Below are 16,120 nucleotides of genomic sequence, written 5' to 3'. Positions count from 1 at the left end.
TGAGAAGATGGGGACTCTCTCATTTGTGCTACAGCAACCTTAAGGTAGTGTGCAGAGGGATGAAATCTCCGGCTGTGCATGGAAAGGGTAATTCACACTGCTAGCCCAGTGAAGGCTGTCTGCTTGTTTGAAAGTTCTGCTGATAAGTCATTCTGGCCATTGGCTTTGGCAGACTGCTTGGGAAGTCAGGTTGACATTTCATGAGCACAACTGCCTGATTGACTTATGGTCAAAAATCTTTATCCCCGGAGCATTGCTACAATGGACAAAAGGTGCACTGTGGTCCATCTGAATGGAACTTTCCACAGCAAGAAAATTTGGTCCATCCTTTGAATATCAGCTCTTGATGATACTTGATTTTTGCATTCCAGGTACTATATACAGCTTGATGCTCCCACCCACTAATTTGGCCAACAAAATGGAGGTGCATTAGCAGTATTTTCACCCCTTTGTAGATCCCCTTTCTCACATCCCTTTGGACTTGACCATTTTTGATCTCCAGACGAAATGAAAATAGCTTGGGGTTCAGGAGTGGGATATGAGCACACCTACTCCAGCTTAGCAACACTAGGACCATTTCATTAGGGTTCTTTCCCCACTGAAAAGGAGGTTTCTCCCTCATCCACGATTTCTTTTTCATCCAGGCAGTGCTCTCCAGCCAATTCTTGCCACATGCCCCAGCCTCTAGGAATCATATTCCTGGGACTTTCAGGTATTTGGACCTGATTGTGAAGGAGAATATGGATTGTTTGGACTAATCACTTCACATTTGCTATGATTGATCTGGCTCCCAAGTGAAAAGTGAAAACAACGATGGAAAGGTGATGGGCAATAACCTCAATCTTACTGTCCTCAAGAGGTGTGTATGCCAAGTCACTTGGGGCTTTTAGAGGGCAATTACCCAGACCTTTAAGAGAGAAGTCCTTTACAGTGCTACAGTGGTGAAGCATGGAACTGAACTCACAATGAACCATTGTGGCCTCAATTTCCCTGTTTCAATTTCACCCTCTGTGGTCACTTTATTAGGTACACCTGTATACCTGATCCATAATGCAAATATCTAATCAGTCAATCACGTTTCAGCAACTCAATGCGTAAAAAACATGCAGGCATGGTCAAGAGGTTCAGTTGTGTTCAGACCAAACACCAGAATGTGGAAGAAATGCGATCTCTCCAAATTTGACCATGGAATGATAGTGCATTAACCATGTGTTACAATGGTGGTGTGCAGAAGAGCATTTCTGAATGCACGATATATCAAGCCTTGAAGTTCATGGGTTATTGCAGCAGAAGACCACAAAGATATGTTCAGTAGCCACTTTATTAGGTACAACAGGTAGCTAATAAAGTGAATGCATGTTTCTATAGTACTCTTGTGCCAGTTGACACTCAATAATTATGAATATCAACATTCACCCACATGAAAGGTGAACTGACCAAATTATTGTTGTTTCTTCTGTACAGATAATCAAGCTAAAGGAAACCACACTGCATTTAATCACAGTCTTTGGCATTTGCTCCTTATTGCAGATTTAAATGAAATGACGAGCATGATCTCATCTCAATGTTGTCTGCTACAATTCTACTCTAAGTGAAGATTTTATTAAAACACAATGAATACATGCTGAGATATCTGTGTGGCAGACCATAAACTACCCATTTTGGCAGCTTTATACGTTCCCTGTTTATCCTGAATTATACAATAAGTCAAATTTTTCCCATTAAAACTATTCAATTTATGGGAGTTATTCAAGTGAATGAAGGTTATTGTGGAAATTAACCCTCCATAAACCAATTCATTTGTTAATATTTGGACTGCATGCTTTGATTAATTGCCCATTTATTTTGTGACTAAATTTCTCCAGGCAATTAACCATAAACAACCAAAACAATTTTAGGCTTCCACAGAATTGTGAACTTCGTATGGTTTTTCATATACAACCAATAAATCAAACTAATAGGCATTCTAAATTGCCACATACCTACTTTATTTTAGGAAACTCTCAAAGGGTAGAAAAGGTAAAGAAAAACTAAATTTGATTGAGAACATAAATAGAAGTGTATGGGTGTGTTTAGACAGTTACATGAATCAGTGAATTTGTATTCTGTAAATTCAGATTTAAGACTTGAAATTATGGACTAACACTTAAAATTGTCTAATGTTTTTGTAAGTCATTTCTTTGAATTTCCTTGGGTTTTGAGAAGGTTGTGCAAATTTGCAGTAGGCACATTCTTATATAAACTTTTAAAATTTTGTTCATAGAGGAAAACTCAACATCAGCTTAGATAAATACTGAACTGGGCTTTGCCAGAACTCATGACAGGAAAAACTGAGAGTGCCTTACTCATTTCACTCGCCTCTCAGATCATTCAATCATCAAGAGGAAGTGGTGATCTCTACAGCCAAAACCATATTGTCCTCCAGACTGGATGAGAGGCCTACAAGGACTGAAAATGGTATTTCTATTTTCAGTGCAACACACACAAAATGATGTTGAATATTTACAGTTCTGAAACTTGAATTCTACGCTGAGCAATCGCATTGTACCAGAATTGTGATGATGACAGCTTCAGCTTTGCCCATTTCTGCTGCTACTATTCTGGGGTCTTTACTTGCATATTTGAATGTGAAGCTCATTGCTGTTGGAGCAACAAACAATCTGCAGGAGGAAGTCAGCAGGTCAAGCAGCATCTGAGGGAGGAATGGAACCGTTGATGTTTTGGGTCAAAACCCTACATCAGGACTTGGTGCAGGGTTTTGGGCAAACCACTGACAATTCATTTCCTCTCTCCAATGTTTCCTGGTCCATTGATTTCCCTCAGCAGATTGTTTGTTAACCCAGATTCCAACATCGGTGGTCTCTTGTGTCTCTAGCCGGTTATTGGTGTTGGTGATATTCCATTCTCCCTCAGTGTGTGCTGTTGGAGTCTTCATTGACTCAGTTGAGATAGAATGAACCTACATGATATACAAATTTAATGTGCAATTGTCCCTGTAAACAAAAATGTTAAGCATTGTTGAATCAGGTGTAATTGACTCTTTCAATTGAGTACTACATGGTAATAAAGCTTGAAAAGCCTCTCAGGCTCTAAAATGATAAAATGATGCTTCCTCCTTGAATGATAAAAATCTCACAGATTTTAAATATTTTTTAAAAACACATCTTTTTGGTTTATTTCATTTCACTTTAATCACGGTTAAAATAGTTAGAAAGTTTCTGATAAGCATTGCTTTTTCTTCCCTTTTTTGTTACCTGTGGGCATTCATCAATCTGTCAAATGAGAACGAATCTTATAGAAACATGTAAAATTAAGGTAGGGATAGAAAAGGTATAGGCAGGAAAATGCCTTTTCTCAGAAAAGAGTGAATCTGTGGTGTTTTCTGCCCAGGGAAGCATTAAAGGCTACCTCATTAAAATATATCTAAGACACCATTAAATATATTGCAGCATATCAAGGGCAATAAGGGTTATGGAGAAAAGATAGGTAAGTGGAGCTGAGTCCGTGGCCTGATCCGATTGAATGACAGCAGACTCGATGAGGCAGATGGTCTGCTCCTGCTCCTGTTTCTTAAATTCATAGGATTGGTCTCTTGAATTGTTTGATGATCTCAGCAGTCCTGAAAGCCTCAAGAGGCTGCAGGTTGAAGATCACAGCAAAAATCCACAAAAATATCCACAATACCCAGCCCTCAGAAGATCCTTATGGAACGAATGACTCGGTCCCCATGAGGACTGCTGCCTTCACCACTGAGCTCAGTCCATGCAACCTAAGACAAAAGGATGCCTTTCCATAGACATCAGACTTTACGACTTGTGCTATCCACAATAACATAGTTCCAGTTCAAGCTTTTGAATATAATATTTACAAAACAGATGATTGTGTCATTATGAAATAGGTGCCAAGAATATGAATTGAAGAGACAAAGTGTTATCTTATGAATAACCTGAACATTTTTATCATTCATACTGAACATCTCTGGGCAAACTTTGAAAAGACTGTTTAAACTTGGATTACTAAGCAGTGCATTAACATAACAAAACTGTTTCTTCAAACTAAGTTTATCTCCACAGGTCATGCTGGTGGAAAGATGAAATCGATAGAGATTCCAGCCGGCTTTCCGAGCTCACTGAGGCAGCTCTGAGAACAAAGGTGTTCATTTCTCACCATGAGATAATTATTGTTCCTTTCTGTATGTGTCCACAGCATTTCGGAACAATGTTTCAGTCTCTGGTAGTTAATGATATCGCACAATCATGAAACAAGTTTGGGTTTTGTGCATACAGTGATTCCTATCTGACTTAACTAATGAGTGAATCAGGAGCCTGTGGTTTTTTTTTTACGTATCGTTGGTAGTTCATCCTGCTGTCTGTAACTAAGAGACAAAAACACAGAAATTCCTCTGTGCCCATTGGGTTGCACCAAAACAGCATCAAGAAAGAGCAGGCAGTGAACATTTTGGTGGCTGGAAACATGGTAGTCAATCCTCCTGGGCTGCTTGCTGAGATGGAGATGAGAACATTTGTACAGCATTGGGATTTGGGATTGACCATAAGACCACAGGATATAGGAGCAGAATTAGGCCATCAGACCCATTGCGTCTGCTCCGCTATTCCGTCATGGCTGATTTATTATCACTCTCAACCCCATGCTCCTCCCTGTAATCTTTGACACCCTGATTACCTATCAATCTATTAACTTCTGTCTTAAATGTACCCAATGACTTGATCTGTACAACCATCTGTGGCAATGAATTCCATAGATTCACCACCCTCTGGTTAAAGAAATGTTTCCTCATCTCTGTTCCATGCGGATGTCCCTCTATTCTAAGGATGTGCCTTCTGCCCCTAAACTCCCTCACTACAGGAAACATAGTCTCCACATCCACTCTATCTAGGCCTTTCAATAGGTTTCAATTGAGATCTCCCCTTATTCTTTCAAACTCCAGTGAATACAGGCCTAGAGCCATCAAAGTCTCCTCATATGTTAACTCTTTCATTCCTAGGATCATTCTTGTGAACTTCCTCTGAACCCTCTCGAATACCAGCACACCTTTTTTTCAGATAAGGGGCCCTAAACTGCTCACAATACCCTGTGTCATCTGACCAATGCCTTATAAAGCCTCAGCATTACATCCTTGCTTTTGTATTCTTGTCTTCTGGAAATGAATGCTAACATTGCATTTGCCTTTGCCTTACTTACCATCGATTCAACCTGCAAATTAACCTTTAGGGAATCTTACATGAGGATTCCCAAGTCTCTTCGCACCTCTGTTTTTGAATTTTTTCCCCATTTAGAAAATAGTCCATGCCTTTATTCTTTCTACCAAAGTGCACGACTGTGCACTTCCTGGCACTGTATTCCATCTGCAAATTCTTTACCCATTCCCCCAATCTGTCTAAGTCCTTCTGCAGACCCTGCTTCCTCAACACTACCTGTCCCTCCACCTATCTTTGTATCATCTGCAAACCTGTCCACAAAGCCATGAGTTCCGTCATCCAAATCATTCATATATAACGTGAATAAAGCATTCCCAACACTGATCCCTCTTACACAATGCTAGTCACCAGCAGCCAAGCAGGAAAGACTCCCTTTATTCCCACTCTTTGCCTCCTGCCAGTCAGACTACCTTCTATCCATGGTCATATCTTTCCCATAATGCCATGTGTTCTTATTTTGTTAAGCAGCCTCATGTGTGCCACCTTTCCAAAAGCCTTCTTAAAATCCAAATAAACAACATCCACAGACTCTCCTTTGTCTATCCTGCCTGTAATTTTGTCAAAGAATTTAAACAGATTTCTCAGGCAAGAATTCCCCTGAAGGAAGCCTATTTTGTCATGTGCCTTCAAGTACCCCAAAACCTCGTCTGTTAAAGTAGACTCCAACATCTTTCCAACTATGGAAGTCAAGTTAATTAGCCTATGATTTCTTTTCTTCTGCCCCCAGACACTCATATTTCTAGCATTCTGCTACTGTCTTCCACCTTGAGGACTGGCACAAAATACTTATGAAATTCCCCTACCATTTCTTTGTCCCTCATTGCTACCTCTCTAGCATAATTTTCCAGCCATCTGATATCCACTCTTGTCTCTCTTTTATGCTCTTTATATATCTGAAAAAAAGATTTTTGTATCCTATTTTATATTATTGGCTACCTTACCTTCATATTTCATTTTTTCTCTCTTTATATCTTTTTATAGCTCTGTTGGTTTTTAAAAGCTTCCCAATCCTCTAACTTCCCACTAATTTTGCTGTATTACCTGCCTCTCTTTTGTTTTTATGCTGTCTTTGGTTTCTCTTGTCAGCCATAGTCACATTCTCCCTTTAGAATAATTCTTCATCATTAGGATGCATCTTTCCTGCACCTTCTGAATTGCTCCTAGAAACTCCAGACATTGCTGTTCTGCCTTCATCCCAACTAATGTCCCCTTCCAATCAACTTTAAGCCAGTTCCTCTCTCATGCCTCTGTAATTCCCTTTACTCCACTGTAGTACTGATATGTCCAATTTTAGTTTCTTGTTCTCAAACTGCAGGTTGAATTCCATAATACTATGATCACTGCCTCTGAAATGTTCCTTTACCTTAAGCTTTCTAATCAAATCTGTATCATTATATAACCCCCAATCCAGGATTGCCATTCCGTTAGTGGGCTCATCCACAAGTCACCCAGGTACCTGCCTCCTGCAGCTTAGGGATTTGGAGTAGATACAATTAGCATATAATGCTGAGGATAGAAATAGGGCAGCGTGTTTGTTCAGAACACTAGACAGAATGAGACAGCGGTCCCAGGGATTAGTCATGGTGGATAGCAAGAAGGTACAACAGAGAACTGGCCATGGCATGAGTTCAAGAGGATGTTAGTATGTTGAGAGTGAGTTGTGGAGGTGTGAGTGTAAATCTCAGGTCCAACAGCATAACAAATGGGTGGGAGCGTGTCATTTACATATGCAGCTAGGAGCTAACTCTTGAACTGTTAAGACTCTCAACGGAGACTAATGTTACAGATATCTTTCCTAATAAGAGAGTACTGCCTATCATTGGTGAAACATTATTGTCACATTTTTGCACTATTTATTTATTTGTAACTTTAAGTAATTGTTGTGCATTGCACTGTATTGCTGTCATAAAACAACGCATTTCACAACATAGGTCAATGATAATAAACCTGATTCAAATTTCAAAGTAAATTGAATATCAATGTACATACAGTATATGTCACCATATACTACCATTGGATTCATTTTCTTGCAGGCATCCACAGCAGAACAAAGAAGTATGATAGAATCAATGAAAAACATACAAAGAATAACAAAGAACCAATATGAAATATTCTGATCCTTCACTTCATTCTCCATATTGGTAATTATAGACTCACTTAACTTGAGGTGTCCACAGCAATGAGTTGTAACATATATACTTCTCACCGAATAAAGGCATGAGAGAGGAGCTGGCTAAATTTCACCAATTGTTATCACTTGTGACATCTTGGTATCCCTTGTGCATCAGCTGGATAATCACACAATGACATCAGTTATCTGAGACAGGTAAAACAAGAAAAATATATATCAGATGTAATTGCGATAAAGATTCACACTATTTTCCATATAGTGAATATGTCTGATTATTAAAATAGTATCATGGCTTGGAAATCCTACTGCAAGGGCAAAATGCACAAAGTAGGACTATTGATTCAATAGGTACCACCATAAAAATAACTGGTTTAATAACGTTAGGGCTAAGCTAGTGATCTGGGATCATGAAACTAACTCCTACAAGGTAACTCATAAATATAAATTTAAGTATTTATATGGTATAAATCTGGAAGAATTAACTTATTCTGTTATAAAGCCCATTTGATCATCAATGTCTTTCTGCCATTCTAATATCTGGCTCTATATGTGACATTAGTCTTTTCAACATAATTGAAGTGTCAAATGCCACCTGAAATGAGAACAGTCTGTAATGAAGAACATATTCCCCATTGATGATGTTCACAGTCTTTGAGCATGGATGATGTGGGCGCTGCCAAGAAAGTCAAGGAGTACTCTTATTATTTTTTACAGGACAAATATTCAGGTTGGAAACCATAATGAAGAGACAGCTTACAATCACAGTTTCCGAGGTCTTCATACACAAAAATCCAGAATGTTTGGCCATATGATGCCCTTTGTTTGCATTATTTTGGGGAATTTGTAAATTGCTGGCAAACCCAACTTTTATTGTTCATCCTTAATTTCCCTTCAGCTAAAGTGCCTTGCTATGATTAGGTGAGACCAGGTAAGCATGGCAGATTTGATCCCATAATCAAAGTTCAAATTTCAAAGTTTGAAGTAAATTTATTATCAAAGTACGTATGTCACCATATACTACCCTGAGATCCATTTTCTTGCAGATATTTACAGTAGATACAAAAAAAACAGAATAGAATCAATGAAAAGGCTAGACAGAAAGATTAGCAAACAACCAATGTGCAAAAGATGACAAACTATACAAATACGAAAAGAAAAACAAATAATTTGGGGTGTAATATAAGTCTGAAACTGATCTGAAAAACTTACTAAAAGAAATTAAAAAATGAAATGACAAATTTTAGAAATCATAATGTGCACTCCAATGCACTTAGATTAATGCTAACTAGGTCAGAAGGAGGAAGAAGAATAACAAACATAAAAAAATTACACAGCAGCCAGATAAAACTTCTGAGGATATATTTTCATCAACAAAAACAGGATTCAGTACTCCATGCAAGCATATGCAATTCTGATAAAAAGAAATAAAGAAATTATCACTATGTAAGAAAAAAATCAACCAGTGGAAAAGCCTAACCCTCCATGCAAGACATCCCCACAATCTGAGCAGACTAGATGTTGACAAAGAAGTGTCAAACATCTGGCACAGAGCTGGAGACCTCTTCACAGAAACAGAGGGGTACTTTGTGACAATACAGGAACAGAAATCAATGTGAAAAACACCAGAAATATGCTGAATTAAAAGAGGAAATTGAAAGACAATTGAACATGACAGGGTATATATTGTCCCAATAGTAATAGTTATAACTAATATCATCCCAAAGTCACAACACAATAGTGTTAAACAATTAGGCCTACTAGGTAATATTTGTGTAAATCTCCAGAAAACCACAATACTAAACACTATTAGAATAGCCTGAAAGTTCTTAGCAATTGAGAAATGAGCGTCCTTGGCTATGTCTGTACCTCAGGCTTTACCAGCTTGAGCTGAGAAAAAATAAAGGTATAATAATAATAATAAATAAGTAATAAATAATATTGAGTATACACAAACCAATCAGATTTTTTTCCAAAAGTCATCAGAAAAAGTCCAATTATTAAATGACTTCAAATTCCATAGCTTACATGATGAGTTTTGAACTCAGGACACTCGGCCAGTAATTTAGTCCCGTGTTATGGAAATGTGCCATTGAGGTTACAATGAATAGCATGACTGACCAGTATTAGTACCCTACTATTAATGAGAGGATGGATTTAATCCTTCTCCATGTTCCTCAAAGCATGTGACATGGGTTTCCTCCAAAGATGTATCACTTGATAGGTTAATTGGTCATTGTAAATTGTCCTGAGATTAAGCTAAACTTAAATTGAGGTTTGCTAAGCAGTGTGGTTTGACGGTCCAAAAGGATCTACCCTGTGCTGTATCTCAATAAATAAGTAAATAAAATGATGCAAAATGTTGAAATAAACACGTTGAACCCTGCTAATATAGAAGATAGGACAGAAGGGACTACTGTCTAATTACTCACTATAAATTTTCACATCGTATATGCCCTGTCTCTGACACTTCTGCTTGAAAGAACCAAACTTCACCAATGGTTCTCAATACCTATGGTGAGCTGTTGCAATATTCTCTCAAATTACTAAAGAGACTATTTTTATACATTGCATACAAGACAGCAGCAAAGTCTGAGCAGTTCACCTGTGAGATGCGTTTTGTTCTAAATATGAGTCACCTATTCTGAATCTGCAGTGTTGACAGATTTGTGAGTAGCACCCACATAAGCTGCCAAAGTCCAGGCAGACTTTAATTATCTGAAATGTAAAAATTATTTACGAGTGACAACTGGAAACTTCATTTGACTTCAAGATGGGCTACATGCTGTGAAATTCTTTCTAAACAGGTCTAGGCAATTGTTGTTGAGTTCATTTCATCATAACCTGCCTTACGGAGGAAGAAAGGAAACAGGTAAAATCAGAATATTGTGCAGGAAAGATAAGAGAAATGAAAGACCAGGAAATAGTATTAATGATATTTCTTGCAAAGTAATTTGAATTCAAGTTTAACAGAGGTGGGATTAACCACAGTATATTGTAACTACAGCTGGGCTGTAGAGATTGAGGGCGGCATGATAGTGTAGTGGTTAACACAACGCTGTACAGTACCAGCGACCTGGGATCAATTTCTACCAATGCCCGCAGGGAGTTTATACGTTCTCCCTGTCACCGAATGCTTTCCTCCAAGGGCTCTCGTTTCCTCCCGAGATCCAAAGACATACCAGTTCATAGGTTAATTGGTCATTGTAAATTATCCCGTGATGAGGCTAGAGTTAAATCAGGGGTTGCTAGGTGGCACGAGTCAGAAGGCCAGAAGGGCCTACTCTGTGCTGCATCTCAATAAATAAACAAACAAATAAATAAATATAGATAAATAAATTAACAAATCAATAAATAGAAACACACACACATACACACACACACACACACACACAAAACAATAAATAAATAAATCAGTAGAAAGGTGAATGACATCGGAATTCTAGTTCCATTCACACAATTTTAACTAACATGATGAACATTTTAATTCATACAGGAAAAAATTGATTCATTTTTGGTGCTTAATTGACACTGTCTGATTTGGTTGTAACCCCAGGAAAGTTTTTAGTTTGCCACTTGGTGAATAGTCTGAATGAGTGACTACTTCCCTGATCATGGAGACCATGCTGTTTGATGCCTGTAGTCTGAGAGGATCCCTCTGCACTCTTCTCCAAGAGGTATGGTGGGAGGATTGCAATGACTTCGTACTTCTTTTACTCAGTTGTTTGGGATGGAGTGATTCTCACTCTGGGGATTCACACCTTCACCTTGATCAGTGGGTTCCCAAAGAAGCAGTTCAATCTGGGCTGCCTCATGGAAACAGGCTACCAGAAGGATAGGTGATTTTATTGAAGGATATTCTCAAAGCCCCCTTGACAAAAACATGTAACATTGTCATCAGTTTGTGGGGACCCTTGACCAATGACTATTTAAAATAGAGAAGGAACTAAAGACACTAAAAGCACTGAATCTGTTCATTTGGACCACGTGAGAGTCCAAAAATTCCAGAAGCAGTCCGAGTTCCCAAACTTGCTCATTCTGTCTGGCACCTTCTGTTCTTGCTATCACAGTATTTGCAGACCCCAAAATGACCTCATCAGTCACTCCGGAATCCAAAGAAATAAAATGTAAGTCAACCTTTCTTTACCCCAAGGGAAAGGAGGAGGAGGAGGAGATGATTCAAACAAAATAAGTGCTGTACCTCTTTGGGTGGGGAAAATGAGACAAGAAGGAGCTGAGTCTCTATATTGTGTTACTAAACTGATCGTGGATGGACAAGAACAGCAAGATCAGGAACTTGCTGACAGTTGTGACATGTTTAAGTACTTCTGTGCCGCTATAAGAGAGCCATCCCCAAACTGTCCACATGAAGGAAGATCAATTGCTTCTTCTCAGTAGCTGAAGAGCTGCTGCCAAAACCTCAGTGTGGAGTCCAGGCCTCCAAATTCCGAAAGACCTGATCTTCATTTCATGCACATCTCAAAAGAATGCAAGGAGCATCATCAACTAATGTACATGAGCTTTTTGCCATCAACTGGGGATGATAAATCAAGATCTTCAAATTCAACTGTCTCTGGTTTATGTTGGCATCATGACAGCATGCAACCCCTGATCCTAACCAAGGATCCACAGCAGAGCCAATCAGACTGGTGCCAAACAAGGATGTTATGTTGCCTCAACAATTGTGTCCGTCCTTCTCAATCCAATATTTCACCTCACCTCTAACAGACTCTCCACTGAAGTGGATCTAATTTATAGGAATGAAGGGAAACTTCAAACTGCAATGCCTCCAATTCTATGTAAGCCTAACATCAATATTTGAGATGCAAGGTTTCTGCTACTAAGCTTCTGGGGGTCTCCCTTCCTTCCAAGGTTGAGAGTTCCAATGATTCATTCCCATTTGAGAGAAGAGATTTCTCCTTATTTTGGTCCTAACTGTCTTATTCCTTAAGGTGAAACTGTGACCCATAGTTTTTGACTGTTTAGCCAGGGGAAAAGTCCTTCCTTCCCAAGAAAATATCTTTCGGGCAAGGAAATATTCTCTCAGTAAATAGATCTGAGGGAAAATCCGATCTATTTTCCTGAAGGAAAAATCCAAGCCTGGCTCCAAAAGGAGGAGGGATGAGCATGGGGCTAGCAAGTAGGAGTGATAAACTTAAGAAGTAGAAATAGACTAATACAGTATATAACTCCACGTTTCATCGGTAAACTATTCACCGTCTTAATTTAGTGCTGTTCTGACATGATAACTTACTGTGAGGGCAGATAATCCTTCTCATGATATTTACATGACTATCTGTTTATTTTTTAAAAGACCTGACCTCCATTCTATCTTCCAAGGTGGAAAATTCCTCAATTCCCAGCATGTTACATCACATGGCACCTTCTTATCCATCTACTCAACTGATCTACATTTTTTGCAACCTCCCACTGTTCATTTTCCCACCAAGCTCAGTATCATCTGCTAACTTGATTGCATTACACTCTGCCTATTCATTTGAATCACTGACAGAGATTGCAAACAATTGACACCTGAGCACTGATCCATCTGATACTCCAAGGGTAGCTGCCCATCATTCTAAAAATAACTTGTTTATTCCTACTATCTGGTTTCTGTCTATTAACTGACTATTCATCACAATGTCCTTCTCCAATCTGATGCAAGCAATCTTTTATATGACATTGTCAAGAATGCATTCTGAAAATCCTTTCATAACAGGATCCTAATCTTTCAGCACATTGATCATGCTCATAGCTAGGAAATGAAAAACGGAGAAATCATTAAAAAATGATTGGAGCTCTTAACTGTTAAATTAATGTAACTAAGGCAATTTAAAACTTGATATGTGTATTTCTCATTAATCAAGAATCAACTTTATTTGCCGTAAACACAAGTAATTCTGCAGATGCTGGAAATTCAAGCAACACACATCAAAGTTGCTGGTGAATGCAGCAGGCCAGGCAGCATCTCTAGGAAGAGGTACAGTCGAAATTTCGGGCCGAGACCCTTCGTCAGGACTAACTGAAGGAAGAGCTAGTAAGCGATTTGAAAGTGGGAGGGGGAGGGGGAGATCCAAAATGATAGGAAAAGACAGGAGGAGGAGGGATGGAGCCAAGACCTGGACAGGTGATTAGCAAAATGGATATGAGAGGATCATGGGACAGGAGGCCCAGGGAGAAAGACAAGGGGGAGGGGGGAAACCCAGAGGATGGGCAAGGGGTATAGTCAGAGGGACAGAGGGAGAAAAAGGAGAGAGAGAGAAAGAATGTGTGTATGTAAATAAATAACGGATGGGGTACGAGGGGGAGGTGGGGCATTAGCGAAAGTTAGAGAAGTCAATGTTCATCGCATGAACATTGACTTCTGCTAATGCCCCACCTCCCCCTCGTACCCCATCCGTTATTTATTTATATACACACATTCTTTTTCTCTCTCTCCTTTTTCTCCCTCTGTCCCTCTGACTATACCCCTTACCCATCCTCTGGGTTTTTCCCCCCACCTTTTCCTTCTCTCCGGTCCTCCTGTCCCATGATCCGCTCATATCCCTTTTGCCAATCACCTGTCCAGCTCTTGGCTCCATCCCTCCCCCTCCTGTCTTCTCCTATCATTTTGGATCTCCCCCTCTACCTCCCACTTTCAAATCTCTTACTAGCTCTTTCTTCAGTTAGTCCTGACGAAGGGTCTCGGCCCGAAACGTCGACTGTACCTCTTCCTAGAGATGCTGCCTGGCCTGATGTGTTCACCAGCAACTTTGATGTGTGTTGTTTTATTTGCCGTATACATTTACATCGAGTATATCAGGAATTTGTTGAGTTGTCAGAGTGTGACATGCAACAAAACACAGCATTCAACAATTATAAAGCATAAAATAATTGTACAAAAGTAAAGAATTATATAAATAACTAAATAGCTAATAAAGTTAGAAGTTGAAGGACAAATATGGGATAATATTTTATATTCTTCACTGGCTTATGATCTAAAAATATTTGCCACTTAATGGCCCCACAGTTATCTGAATTGGATTATTGACTTTGTCCATGGGTAATTCTAACCCCTTTGCCTTTTAGCTCAATCCAATCGAGGAAACCCAACTAATCCAAGGAAAGCTTTCTCTGATATGTGGGTCAGCTACCTGGAAAGATTAGTCTGTGGATAACAAATCTAATTTGGATATTCTGCTAACAAGGTGGAAGATTGCTGCTTGATGTGTTTCGATTAAGTCCTTTGCCCTGGCCCGTCCTATTTGCCTCTCTGTCACCTTCGTGTGTTTTATTAGTTAGAATTTCCTGGTCTATTTCAGGACCAAAATAATGAGCTTTACCAGGCAAGTTTCTCCAAGGTCATTTAGGTTTGAATCAGTGTATGTACCCAGACAAATAGTGAAATGTAGCACAGCAGAAGCTATGTGCCTACACACTACTCTGAATGTCAGATGCATACGCACATATCCAGTGGGTAACCCTGAGATTGCATCAAGCTCTGTGTAAATCCCTAAATTGTTGTATATTCAGGGTCAAATCAAGAACATTCCCAGGTGCGTACTGAACCATTTTACAAAGAAATAAGAGTGCAGGCTAATGAACTATGAATTTTACTAGACCATCCTTTATACCTCTAGTTGTCACTTCATTGATTTCCATGTAAAAGTACCATGCAGTACCTGCCATACCTGGAACTGCAGGAATACACCGGGTGATTTGATAATGGTGTTAAACAAGTCTATTAAAAAGGTTGTAAATTCAAAGTCAGGGGTACAATAAACTGGCAAGAACTAGGGCTGGCTAGTGTCTGGCTGTTGCAGGTAGATTCATACAGAGTGGGAAAGGACTTCTCTCTTTCATTCTTTGCACCTCCCCCTCCCACATGCTCATGAACATAAGGGGCTTGAGCAGCATTTACCCTGGTGATTGTGAGAACCAAGCATGAAATTGTCCACTTTCACCTCATATATCAGTCCTGTTCAATCAAAAACAAAGCAGGTGCATGTGAGGAGGAGAAAAATCATACATGAATACGAATTCAACCTTGGGGATTAAGACTTATTATTGGAAAATATGTATAAAGCTCCTATTCTGCACCTGTGTCACACCTAGTTTCAAAATGCTGGTCATTAGACACTGGAGTGGTGAACAGATTTTCTTATGCGAACCTCTGGCCATCAAAAGTCAGACAATGGGGAACACACAACTTTAAACTGGACGAAGCAACTTTAAAGTTATTTGAATTCTTTCTCAATTCATGTAAAGAAAGAGCTTATTTTCCTTTCATGCATGCCCTTCAAAGCTCTTGATTTTCTGATATTCTTGGACTGAGGCCATCCAGAATGTCCAGAGATCTCTCCGGATGTCACATATTACAAAACAATTCAGTATGCCAATTATAGCATCATCAACTTGATTGTGGGCTAAATCCTTCAGCTTTGATGTCACCACAAAACTGTAGTGACTATAAAATGTAGTGATCATAAGACTATAATATCATAAGATATAAGAGCAGAAGTAGGCCATTCAGCCCATCGAATCTGCTCCGCCATTCAATCATGGGCTGATCCAATTCTTCCAGTCATTCCCACTCTCCTGCCTTCTCCCCATACCCTTTGATGCCCTGGCTAATCAAGAACATCTCTATCTCTGTCTTGACCTCCACAGCTGCTTGTGGCAACAAATTCCACAGATTTACCACCCTCTGACTATTGCAGTTTCTAACCACCTCAGTTCTAGATGGATGTCCTTCAATCCTGAAGTCATGCCCTCTTCTCCTAGAATTCCCTAT

This window comes from Mobula birostris, chromosome 24, assembly GCF_030028105.1.
Source record: "Mobula birostris isolate sMobBir1 chromosome 24, sMobBir1.hap1, whole genome shotgun sequence".
Lineage (NCBI taxonomy): Eukaryota > Metazoa > Chordata > Chondrichthyes > Myliobatiformes > Myliobatidae > Mobula > Mobula birostris.
The sequence above is the reverse complement of the archived record's forward strand: the minus strand, read 5'-3'. Positions refer to the sequence as shown.